General features: G+C 34.9%; 1 protein-coding gene across 1 annotated transcript in view; it reads right to left on the bottom strand.

Annotated features, from left to right (window-relative positions):
* LOC141402669 (DC-STAMP domain-containing protein 2) overlaps positions 1 to 13782 on the bottom strand; it is a 135897-nt gene that overhangs the window by 12918 nt on the left and 109197 nt on the right. The window lies entirely within an intron of this gene.

Genomic DNA, 13782 nt, shown 5'->3' with positions numbered 1-13782 from the left:
ATAAATAAGTCATTTTTTGTAGTTTTATTTATATACATTGTATATTATATATTCATATTGCATGCCCCGCTGCATATATGCAACCAAAATAAAATATGTATTTCGGAAATTTTGCTAAACAAAAAATAATTATTAAAAATATATTGAAGATATACCGCAAAAAAGTATCTAACAATTAAGAAAGAAAATATGAAATAAAGTATACCTATGTAGAGGAATATAATTACAAAAAAAAAATATGTAAAATGGATTTTTCATTTGTGGAATGGAAGACAATATCGAAGGTAATGTATTTGGGTAAGGGGAAAAACAATATAGAAAATTTCGAAACTATTTTCGAATAGCCCTTAAACTGTAGTTAATCAGGTTTACAAAGGAGTGCGCTAATATAATCCATCTGCGAACTTGATCTAAATTTGTAAGAAATGTTACGACGCACAATGGTTCAGGAATCGATTTTCCTGGCCAAAAATAAAAATTTTGTTTTTTCAAAGATATTTAATTTCTATATGGGATTCGATAGTAAACATATTGAAACTAAGGAAACCAAAAAATTAGGACCAAATATTGGAAGGTGTGGGCGTGGCGTGCCCCTAAAGACGAGCATTTTTCCCATTTTTGGGAAATACGTCATTTTTGCAAATTTCTGGAGAAAGATGAAGCTATTTCTCTGAAACTATAACAGTTATTGTGTTCATTGTTTTTTTATAAGGTAGGTAGGATTGTGGCCTTTAAAAATAGTTTCAGTAAATTACCGTAGCGTTTACACAGCATGATCTATTTTATTTTTCCTCGGGTACTAAATTTTATGAAATTCCAAATTTAGTGGACTAGAACATTTGTGGAACAACATGGAACAAAGTTCTGTTTTCACAGAAAGATGCCCAAAAATCTCCTCTTCCAGCCCATATATACTTTTGTACCCGTCCCGTTCCGTCCGTTTAACACTTTTTTCAATTTATTGAAATTACATGGGTAAAAATATGTGTTTTTCTATACTGTTTCCATATGAATTACAGTTTTTTGACACAAATTACAACTTTTTTGAGTATATGAGTTTTTATACGAGTTATATAAATTTTATTAAAACCCAAGGAGAATTTTTTTAATTTTTAAAAAAATTTAAATTTTTTTGTAAATTTTTTTTTACAATTTTTTGAAAAAAAAATTGTTTCGACATTTTTTCGAATTTTTTTTGTTAGTTTTTTGGTAATTATTTTATTTATTTGTTGGTGTTTTACCATCTTTAATACATAGGAAGATATAAAAACCACAAAAACGCTCATATTTTGATGAAAAATAGTTAAAAAACTCAAAAGTTTAACTTTGACCTTGAATTTCTCTGCAACTACCAGACCGAACTTGACCGCTTATAATTCGTCTGAAAGCTGATTGTGTTATCTGTCTAACAAAAAAAGAATTATGAATATATCCCCATCCATTTAAAAGTTACAGAATTTTGACCAGGAAAAAACGATTCTGAACCACTGTGCGACGTACAAAGTCAGGAATAAATCGGTTTAAGTAATCAGAAAGATGGGTGGATGGACATTGCTATATCGACTCCAAATTGTTCGAAACGTATTTGTTTAAACCATTATTTGAAAAATATTTGCTCAATGACTGTCGAAGCGTGGATTATTTGAAGAATAATTTTCAAGGACTGTCGAGACGTAGACTATTTTAAGAACATTTTTTCAAGGACTGTCGAGGCGTGGACTAATTTTAGAATATTTTTCCAGGAACTGTCGAAGATTGGATAATTTTAAGACAATTTTTTGAAGTACTGTCAGACGTGGACTATTTCAAGAATATTTTTTTCAAGGACTGTCGAGGCGTGGACTATTTAAAGAATATTTTTCAAGGACTGTCGAGGCATGGACTATTTTTAGAATATATGTTTAAGGACTGTCGATGCGTCGACTATTGGACTTGGACTATTTCAAGAATATTTTTTTAAAGACTATCGAAGTGTGGAAAAATTTAAGATATTTTTCAAGGACTATTTTAAAAATATTTTTCAAGGACTGTCGAGGCTTGGACTATTTTAAGAATATTTTTTCAATGACTAACGAGGCGTGGACTATTTGAAGAATATTTTTTTAACGACTCTCGAGGCGTAGACTATTTCAAGAAAATTTTTTTCAAAAACTGTCGAGGCGTGGACTATTTAAAGAATATTTTTCAAGGACTGTGGAGGCGAGAACTATTTTTGGAATATTTTTTCAAGGACTGTCGAGGCATGGACTATTTTTAGAATATATTTTCAAGGACTGTCGATGCATGGGCTATCTTAATAATTTTTTTTAAGGACAGTCGAGGCTTGGACTATTTCAAGAATATTTTGCAAGGACTGTCGAGTCGTAGACTTATTTTAGAATATTTTTCCAGGAACTGTCGAGGGGTGGACAATTTTTTGAAGTACTGTTGATGCGTGGACTATTTCAAGAATACTTTTTTCAATGACTGTCGAAGCGTGGACTATTTAAAGAATATTTTTCAAGGACTGTCGAGACGTGGACTATTTTTAGAATATTTTTTCAAGGACTGCTAAGATATTTGTCGAGGACTATTTTAAAAATATGTTTTTAAGGACTGTCGTGGCGTGGACTAATTTTAAAGTATATTTCCAGGAACTGTGGAGAGGTGGACAATTTTTTGAAGTACTGTCGAGGCTTGGACTATTTCAAGAATATTTTTTTCAAGGACTGTCGAAGCGTGGACTATTTAAAGAATATTTTTCAAGGACTGTCGAGACGTGGACTATTTTTAGAATATTTTTTCAAGGACTGCTAAGATATTTGTCGAGGACTATTTTAAAAATATGTTTTTAAGGACTGTCGAGGTGTGCACTATTTTTAGAATATTTTTTTCAAGGACTGTCGAGGCGTGGACTATTTGCAGAATATTTTTTTCAACGACTGTCGAGGCATGGACTATTTGTAGAATACTTTTTTCAATAATTGTCGAGTCGTGGACTAGTTTTAGAATATTTTTTCAAGGACTGTCTAGGTGTGGACCAATTTAAGATATTTTTCAAGGACTATTTTCAGAATACTTTTTTCAAGGACAGTCGAGACGTAGACTATTTAAAGAACATTTTTTCAAGGACTATCGAACTGTCAAGGGGTGGACAATTTTTTGAAGCACTGTCAAGGCGTGGACTGTTCAAAGAATATTTTCCATGGACTGTCAGGGCGTGGTTTACTTTTAGAATATTTTTTAAGGACTTTCGAAGCATGGACTATTTTTAGAATATATTTGCAAGGACTGTCGATGCGTGGACTATCTTAGTCATATTTTTTAAGGACTGTCGAGGCGTGGACTAATTTTAGAATATTTTTCCAGGAACTGTCGAGGGGTGGACCATTTTTTGAAGTACTGTCGAGGCGTGGACTATTTCAGGAATATTTTTTTCAAGGACTGTCGAGGCGTGGATTATTTTTAGAGTATTTTTTTCAAGGACTGTCGAGGCGTGGACTAATTTTAGAATATTTTTCCAGGAACTGTCGAGGGGTGGACCATTTTTTGAAGTACCGTCGAGGCGTGGACTATTTCAAGAATATTTTTTTCAAGGACTGTCGAGGCCTAGACTATTTTTGGAATAATTTTTCAAGGACTGGCGAGGCATGGACTATTTTTAGAATATATTTCCAAGGACTGTCGACGCGTGGACTATCTTAGTAATATTTTTTAAGGACTGTCGAGGCTTGGACTATTTTAAGAATTTTTTTTTAACGTCTAACGAGGCGTGGACTATTTCAAGAATATTTTTTTTTCAAGGACTGTCGAGGTGTGGACGAATTTAAGATATTTTTCAAGGACTATTTTACAAATATTTTTTCAAGGACTGTCGAGGCTTGGACTATTTTAAGAAATTTTTTTCAATGACTAACGAGGCGTGGACTATTTGAAGAATATTTTTTCAAGAACTGTCTACGTGTGAACAAATTTAAGATATTTTTCATTGACAATTTTCAGAATATTTTTTCAAGGACTGTCGAAGCTTGGACTATTTAAAGAATATTTTTTCAAGGATTGTCGAGACGTGGACTATTTTTAGAATATTTTTCAAGGACTGCCGATGCGTGGACTATCTTAGTAATATTTTTTAAGGACTGTAGAGGCTTGGACTATTTCAAGAATATTTTTTCAAGGACTGTCGAGGTGTGGACAAATTTAAGATATTTTTCAAGGACTATTTTAAAAATATTTTTCAAGGACTGTCGAGGCTTGGACTATTTTAAGAATATTTTTCAAAGACTAACGAGACGTGGACTATTTGAAGAATATTTTTTCAACGACTGTCTAGGCGTAGACTAGTTCAAGAATATTATTTTTAAGGACTGTCGAGGCGTGGACTATTTAAATAATATATTTCATGGATTGGCGAGCCGTGCACTATTTTCAGAATATTTTTTCAAGGACTGTCGAGGCATGGACTATTTTTTTCAAGGACTGTCGAGGCGTGGACTATTTTTGGAATATTTTTTCATAGACTGTCTAGCTGTGGACAAATTTAAGATATTTTTCAAGGACTATTTTCAGAATACTTTTACGAACATTTTTTCAAGGATTGTCGAGGCGCCGACTAATTTTAGAATATTTTTCCAGGAACTGTCGAGGGGTGGACAATTTTAAGACAAATTTTTGAAGCACTGTCAAGGCGTGGACTATTTTAAGAATATTTTTTCAAGGACTGTCGAAGACATGGACTTTTCTAGAATATATTTTCAAGGACTGTCGATGCGTGTACTATCTTTGCAATATTATTAAAGAACAATCGAGGCTTGGACTATTTTAAAAATATTTTTTCAAGGACTGTCGAGGCTTGGACTATTTTAAGAATATTTTGTCAATGACTAACGAGGCGTGGACTATTTAAAGAATATTTTTATCAACGACTGTCGAGATGTAGACTATTTAAAGAATATTTTTTCCACGACTGTCGAGGCATGGACTATTTTTAGAATATTTTTTTCAAGGATTGTCGAGGCGTGGACTATTTTTAGAATGTTTTTTCAAGGACTGTCGAGGCATGGACTATTTTTAGAATATTTTTTCAAGGACTGTCAAGGCGTGGACTATTTTTAGAATTTTTTTTTTTGAAGGACTGTCAAGGCGTGGACTATTTTTAGAATTTTTCCAAGGACTGTAGAGTTGTTACCGGAAAGGGTATATTTTATATTTTTTCAGTGTAGATTTTAAAGCGAGTATTTATTTATACATTAATTTTCTTTTCAGTGTGGATTTATACGTAACTATTTTTAAAGAATTTCCGAGATTTTTAGAAGAATATGTTTATCCCTGGATTTTTTATGATAGTTTAAAACCTGCTCATTTCCCACATGGGAATGAAGATATTTCAAGAAGTATACATATATGGAAAAATAATTCACTAAGGCCTCCGATACGACAAAAATAATAGATGAGAGGACTCAGGGTTTCGGAGTCGGAGTCTACGATTCGGAGTCGAGCAATTTTGCTGGAATCGGAGTCTGAGTCGAAAAAAATAACTCGACTCCGGGCAAAATTTTTTCTACGTTATAGAAATATAACATAAAATTCGGCGCACCAACATTTTTTCAAGAAAACATATATAAAAACTGTATATTATTCTAAGTTAGAGGACAATTCACAGGATATTTACTATCCTCTGAAGTCTAGTCTATTCATCCCTATTTTGTTGGTCCTATACCATTGTTTACTATGATATGAAGACTAGTCTATTCATACCTATTTTGTTGGTCCAACTGATCCTTTACATTTTTGCAAACAAAAGTAAATTTCTATGACAATCGAATTAAGATTAGACCTTTAACCTCTTTTGCCAGAAGACTTACTGCTTTTCTCATTTTGTTTTTTATGAGAAGTCTTCTATTAAATAGATTGTGGATTCTATGGGAAATCCAACCGTCACAAAATAGAAGTCAAGGAAGTTCTAGGGGTAGAAAATTCCTTTCGAAATGAAAGACCCTATTGAATATATTAAGAACCCCATAGGATCACACGCTAAAATTTCTGAGTTAGGTCGTAATGAATTTTTTGATTGAAAATAGCATTATATTTTTGGTTGGAGATATTGTTTCATAATTTTGAGGTGACATGTTTTCAGTTAAATAGACTGAGGAATTTTTCTGTCGAATATTTTGTCCTTCTAGTTCAGTTCCTTCCATATCCTTTTTGTACTTGAACTGCAAAAGGAACATAAGATGAAATGTTGTACAAAAATGTTCACCCAAAAATGTTATGTAGGGTCGGGTAAAGGTAATAAAGAACAACAAAGTTCAAAATGTGTGCGCTGAATTTTAGCGATGGTGTAATCCCCAATTGTAAATTTCAGAAAAAAAGTTAAAACTATAAATATCATAAAATATATGGTCAAATTTTCAAGTCGATCCGAACAATATTGCTTAGATGTCAGGGTGTTTTTCTCGAAATGACATTTAGAAATCGGTCAGAAAAATATATGAAATCGGTTAAATAGTTTTCGAACTATATAATAGTTTCGAACAGGGTTTCAAGACAGAAATTTGCCACAAACCTCGTAATATTTTTCTCTTTCAGATGAAGAAAAAAAGTAACAAACAAAAATTCGTTGTTTTCTCGAAAAAAAAGCATGAAAAATGACTTTTAAGGCTAAGCACATTGACTTATATCCAGTTTAAAACTTGGTCATGCATTGCTTATAATTTTTATCGCATGTAGCCCTTAATTTTCACATAATTTGAAAGCTTAAAACCGGCAAAAAACATGTATTTTGTTGCTATTTTTCAATGTAAGATTCAGCAGAAACAATATAGGTATGAATTTTACATCATATTTATTTTCTGTAGTTACGAATTATATTCGCACGAATGCGCTTTCTAAAGAATATGTAAGGAAAAACTAACAGATTAGCCTATATAAGCCAAAACGTAGGAAAAAGTTTAAAATGTTTCACATCTTATTCATTTTAGTGGTATAGGATTTCACTCTCGGAGTCGACCCGGAGTCGGAGCCGGAGTCGAGAAAAAATCTGCTCTGGAGTCGGAGTCGTGCCAAAAATACCTCGACTCCGAAACCCTGGAGAGGACATCTCATGAGATCGCATTGAATAAAACGTCAACACTCAGTAGGATAAATGTAAGGGGGTGCAACTCAGTTTAGTTAATGTATGTTTATGGATTAGAAAATGTTCGATCTTCCATTATTAAGTTTTATACAAACTTTGGTGATTCTTGAATCTATTTCTCCTAACATACTTCCAAACTTTACACTATCAAATGTATGATTTCAGTTTATTCTCAGTGTTGATATGAAATAATAAACTCTGTCATTTGTATATCGCACAAATTTTAAACGACTGTTTTGATTGATGAGTTTCGTTTTCCACAAAACGAAGTAAACAGTTTCTATTTTTGGACTATATTTAATTTTCAGTAATTTTGTTATGATTTGAAACCTAAGGGGGTATTCGTTCGTTGAGTTCGTGTAGTTGATAGTAAAGTAAGGCAGAAAAAGAACAGACTTTAAAACACAAATACGAAAAAAATAGGTAATGTTTGCCAGCTAACATAATTCCGGCACTTCGAAGCACTAGAGCAGCATCTCATGGAAACATTGTTAGTTATTTTAGACGAAAAAAACCGGTCAATTTCTTTCGGGCTAATAGTTTTACTCAGATGCTGCTTATTACGCATGTTTATTATTAGAATTTTGAAATGATCTTTGATTTGAAATATGAGTTTAAAGTCGTTTTTCTTTTACACTTTTTACTATCGTTTAATGTTTTCCCTTTATTTTTGAGAAAATTAAAGTCAACATTTATTTTTCGAATTGCTTTCCATGGTTTATTCTGACATGGCTGCGAGTGGCTATAATGTTGATGGTTAATAACCTTAAAAAAGTTATGTTTGTTGCTGTTGTCGCCGCTGTTGAAATTTGAGTTGTTAGTTAGTTGTTGTTTGTTGTTCCGCTCAAGTCACAAATGAACTGCCGTTTAAGCAAAATTGAAGAAATTTCGAGGTTTTTTTTTTTAATTTTGGCGTGATTTTTTCATATACCCTACATTTGGTTTGTAATAAAATAGACACAAACAAATTTCATCAGTCTTCTGGCCAGCAAACATTTAGAACCCAATTAAACCGATTAATCCTTTACAAAGTAATGTAAACAAGATCCAGGATATTTATTTACAATTTTAATAAAGAGCGAATACCTTCGTATATCAACGGTCGACTAAGGAGAAAAAAACTATTATAGGTCTTCTAAATAGGGAAGACCCAACAACGTCTTAAATGGTTCTATAAGAAGAGAAGAAGACATACATACCAAAGGGGTCATCTATAAAAGATAAAAGACATATCAGACCTTTTAACATATAACATAAAAGACATAACAAAGAAGACATATCATGGAAGACATATCAAAGTGGTCCATCCAGCCTGTGACCAAAAAAAGCAAACACAATAATTATGGTGTATATAAAATATATTGATTTTGTGGAATCTCGAATCTGTAGATACCATAATGTTGGGCTATACCAAATCATTGACATATACCAAAAATTGTTAGTAAGGAAAATTCTGATTTATATAGAACTCAAAATATAAATTTTCGTTAAACTTAGTTGGGAAGAATTTTTAAAAAAAGTTTAAGAGTTATGTTGCACACTAGACATTATTTTACTATGCGCCACCAGGTGTTTTCTGAGCTTAAGGCAACTGTCAATGGTGAAACTTCTGACAATGGTATGAGGCTGATAGACTTTGCAGCTGCAAAAAACATGGTAGTTAGCAGTACCAGATTTAATCATCTCGATATTCATAAGGGCACCTGGCTGTCTCCATATCAAAGAACAAGTAATCAAATTGATCATGTTGTGATAAATGGAAGACATTCATCGTGCGTGTTGGATTTACGATCGTTCCGTCTAAACGTTGCAAATAAAGCACGAACAGACACAACGCGGAAGTTGGACATCGATAGGCTGCAAACACAACAGATAGCCACAGCATATTCCACTCAACTAGCCCAATTGCTTAATGCGAGCACTCCTTGGCAAAATATTGTCCACTCCATGAAAACAGCCGCAAAATCCATACTTGGAAATCAGAGACCTCTACAAAGGAATTCATGGTATGACCAGGAGTGTCGTGCTGCTACCGAAGAGAAAAATGCGGCATATAGAGCTACTTTACAATTAGTAGCAACGCGTAGCGCACGAGAGAGATATCGGAAGAAAAGGAGAGAAGAGAAACGTCTTTTCCGCCAGAAAAAGAGAGAAATGGAAAAACAGGAGTGTGAAAGAATCGAGATGTACAGGAGCCAGAATGAAGTCCGAAAATTCTACCAAAAAGTGAAACATTAAACAGATGGCTTTGGTACAGGCACATCCTCCTGTAGAGACCAGCAATGTAATCTATTAACAGATACAGATAGCGAGCTCAGTATATGGAAGGAACATTTCTACAATCTGCTGGTATCCAATATTAGCGAAGACGATGATACCACAGATCCAATCCCAGAAGACGGTATAGAATGTATACCGCCCGGCCAAGATGAGGTAACAACAGCAATCAACCGGCTGACGAATAATAAAGCAGCGTGAGCCGATGGCTTACCAGCCGAGCTGTTTAAAACCGGAGGCGACGCGCTGATAATGTGTATGCATCAGCTAGTCAGCACCATCTGGCAGGAAGAACGCGTACCCTACGATTGGAACCTGAGCATCCTGTGTCCCGTCCACAAGAAAGGAGATAAGACTGTATGCTCCAACTATAGGGGCATAAGTCTTCTCCCTATTGCCTATAAGATAGTGTCAGGGATATTATGCGAACGACTAAAGCCTATGGACAACAAAATAATTGGACCATACCAATGTGGCTTTAGACCTGGCAAGTCCACCATTGACCAGATATTTACCCTGCGGCAAATCCTAGAGAAGACCCAGGAGATGCAGATCGACACATATCACCTTTTTGTCGATTATAAAGCAGCATTCGACAGTCCCCTCCGATCAAAGGTATTCCATGCAATGTCTGAATTTGGTATCCCGGTAAAGCTCATCCGGCTTCGTAAGATGACTTTAACTGATACTAGTCCTCAGTTAAAATTGGAAAGAACCTCTCCGAACAGTTCAGTACCAAAAGAGGTTTCAGACAAGGAGACAGCCTTTCGTGTGACCTATTCAACATTTTGCTGGAAAAGGTAATACGAGATGCGTATGAACCACGAGCTATAAAAGCTATATAAAGACATGAATATAGTTAAACGTATCGAGATGCAACGACTGCGTTGGCTAGGCCATACCATAAGAATGAGCGATGATGAACCCGCTAAAAAGGCGTACATGCTACATGGCGGTGCACGCAGAATCGGCATGCCTAAGCTTCGATGGAGCATACAAGTGGATGAAGAAATTAAAAGGCGCGGTATTCCAAAAAGGCGAAGCGAAAAACAGAGAGGAATTGGAGATCTTTTCTTAGTTCGGTCTATGGAACATTTTTGTTTTTTGTAATGGGCCAGCTAAGTAAGTAAGTAAGGCATTATTTCAAAAAGTGTGGACTTCTAAAAAAGTGTTCCGTTATAATGGCGACCGAGAAAACAGCCTTTTACAACAAAATGTCCAAAACATCTGAGAAGAGTCCTCAAACTGCACTTTTCCCAAATTTTGTGTGGGAGGTAGCAAAAGCACGGAACCGAAGTAGTCCATATTTCAACCTGATACATGTCTGGATACGAATAATACGATGTGCAAAGTTTGGACCAATCAGAAACTTACTGCGAAAGTTATCTTGCGGATTTGCCATTTTAGATGGTACAGTCCGGGAGTTTTTTAGGCCATTATCTCAGAAAGTATCGACTTGCCCCCGATAAAAACTGTAACGTCGTAAAGGGAGTCGCAAGGACAACCTGCTGAAAAAATGTACAAATCTATCCGAGAGGAACTCTTAAACTTCCCTTATTCCGAAGTTTGTGTGGGAGGTACCCAATGGAGTGGACCGGTATATTCCACATTCGAATCAGATCTACATATATCTGGAAGAAATAATACAATGTGCAAATTTTGAACCAAATCGATTGATCCGACGAGAGTTATCGTTCGCAGCATTTTATACAAAAATGTTAAACTTTTGTAGGGGAGGTACCCGAAAGAGTGAACCGAGATGGCCTATCTAACTTAAACTTAGTCTGGACAAAATATCACGATACCCAAAATTTTAACCAAATCGAATGATCTGTTCGAGAGAGCGCACCAGCCAGCCAGAGAGAAGGACAGACGAACGGACATGACAAAATTGACTCCAAATTGTCTGAAACGAATTTCCTTCAAACATAGTTGATTTCGATTAGGCATATTTTTTTTATCTTATCAAAGTGTATATACCCTTATTATCCTAAAGGCTGGTATATAAAAAGTATCAAAGGGGTCTTTTATAGAGAGAAGACCTATAAAAGGGGCCTTCTATATATAGAAGGCCTATCAACGGAATCTTCTGTAGATAGAAGGCCTATAAACGGAGTCTTCTATAGATAGAAAACTTCTCGCAGGGATCTTGTCCTATCAAAGGTCTTCTGTTGAAGGAAGGTCAATCGAAAATCTTCTTTTCATAAAAGGTCTATCAAAGGTCTTCTGATGGAGGAAGGACAATCGAGTGTCTTCTATCAGAAGTCTTTGTTTGATTGAAGACCTATTAAAGGTCTTCGTTTGATAAAAAATCTAGCAGACCTATCAAAGGTTGGCAGTTCATAGAAGACCTATCAAATGTCCTCTGTTGAACGAAAGCCAATCTAAGGTCTTCTTTTGACAGAAAACATATTAAAGAAAATCCATCAAAGGTCTTCTTAAGATTGAAAACCTATCGAAGGTCTTCTGTTGATGGAAGGTCAATGGAAAAACTTCTGTTGGTAGAAGACCTTTCAATAGTCTTCATTTGACTGAAAATCTATCAGAAGTGATCTTTTGATTTAAGACATATCAATGGCCTCCTTTTGATTGAAAAACTATCTAGCGTCTTCTGTTGAAGGAACGTCAATCGAAGGTCCTTTGTTGATAGAAGACCTATCAAAGGTTTTCGTTTGATATAAAATCTATTAGAGTTCTTCTTTTAATTGAAGACTTATTTAAGATCATCTATTGAAGGAAGGCAAGTCGAAGGTCTTCCGTTGATCTAACAAGGGTCTTCTGTTAAGGGAGGTCAATGTAAGGTATTATTTTGATAGAAAAAATATCAAAAGTATTTTTTGATTGAAGACTCCTCAAAGGTCTTCTCTTGATAGAGGACCTATCAAAGGTCTTCTGTTGATAGAAGACATCAAGGGTCATCCTTTGGTAGAAGACCTAGCAAAGGTCTTCTGATGACTGAAGTCCTATCGAAGGTCGCCTTTTGATAAAAAGACCTATCAAAGGTCTTCATTTGATAGAAAATCTATCAAAGATCTTCTTCTGATTGAAGACCTATCAAAGGCCTTGTGTTAAATGAAGGCCAATCGAAGATTTTTTTGATAGAAGACTTATCAAAGTTCTTCATTTGATAGAATATCTATAAAATGTCTTCTGTTGAAGTCAGACCTATCTTCTTCGGATAGAATACCTACATGGTGCTTTTAAAACAAATGTAAATGGAAGGTGCTTGCACCTGGGACGTTTTTGCAGATTCTGAAACTGCAATGTTCATGAATGAGAAAAATCAAAAAACAAAAAAAAAACCCGGAGCGCTTTTTAAATAAATCGCGATTTAAGTCGGCATTTTAAGGGGTTTTTAGGTTTTCACGATTTTGCTTGGAAACCGCAATTCCTTTATGGTATTTTCGTAGGTTTTACTGTATTTGAGATCTAGAAGTTCAAATTGGGACAATGCACTGTATCGTCTTCTAATAGAACAGTATAATGACTGCAATTTCCCAAATTAAACTTATATATATCTCAAAAATGGTACAACCTAGGAAAAAGACACGAAAGACAATCTAGTAGAGAATTTTCACATCTACAACATTTTCTTTAGTACCATTCCGATAGGACTTCCGGTTTTCAAGCAAAATCTTGATGAACTGAGGAAGAAATCTGAATGATTGATCTGAACTTCTATATCTCAAAAAACGGTGAAACCTACGAAAAAACAAGTGAGCCAAGGCTATAGTCGGGTCTGGGCCGACTATGTGATACCCTACACCACTACCCCTGTTCATAAGCTTTTGACTAATAAAATTCAAAATATTAAAATTGGGATAGCTTAGCGCCTTTGCTCTGAATGTCTTCATTAACACAGGTCAATTTTTTGAAACGCATTTAAGTGCATCGACATTGCAACCCAAATAAAAAAATGGAAAAGTGGGATGTATGCCAACCATCAAAAGGCTTCTTTCTCTGTTAGACCCCCATCAACCCCCAAAATTTCGTGAGGATCCGATCAAAATTTCGTAGTGTGATTGCACAAAAATGGAAAAAGGGATGCATTACCGACTATTGCGATATCTCTGTTGTTTGACCACCTATGACAACCTACTTCACATCGTTGTAAAGGTGATATTTCCTACTTTCCTTGCCAGGTTTTGCTTTCGATATACCTCCTACAGAAGGGAGATATTAACTTTGAAATAAAACGTTGGTCTTTTTTCCAAATATTTTTTTTGTCACATTCCGACCCCTGAATAATATCCGACCATTATCAAAAATCAAAATGTTTTTTTCCTCTGTGGGACCCCCAATAACACGCAAAATTTCGTGACGATCCAATTAAAATTGCGACCTGTAGCGTGATTTCCAAAAAAGTTGAAAAATGGGATGTATTACCGACT

Source organism: Musca autumnalis, unplaced genomic scaffold (assembly GCF_047663935.1).
Source record: "Musca autumnalis isolate F117 unplaced genomic scaffold, ASM4766393v1 scaffold_4, whole genome shotgun sequence".
In the NCBI taxonomy this organism is placed as follows: domain Eukaryota; kingdom Metazoa; phylum Arthropoda; class Insecta; order Diptera; family Muscidae; genus Musca; species Musca autumnalis.
The sequence above is the reverse complement of the archived record's forward strand: the minus strand, read 5'-3'. Positions and strand labels throughout refer to the sequence as shown.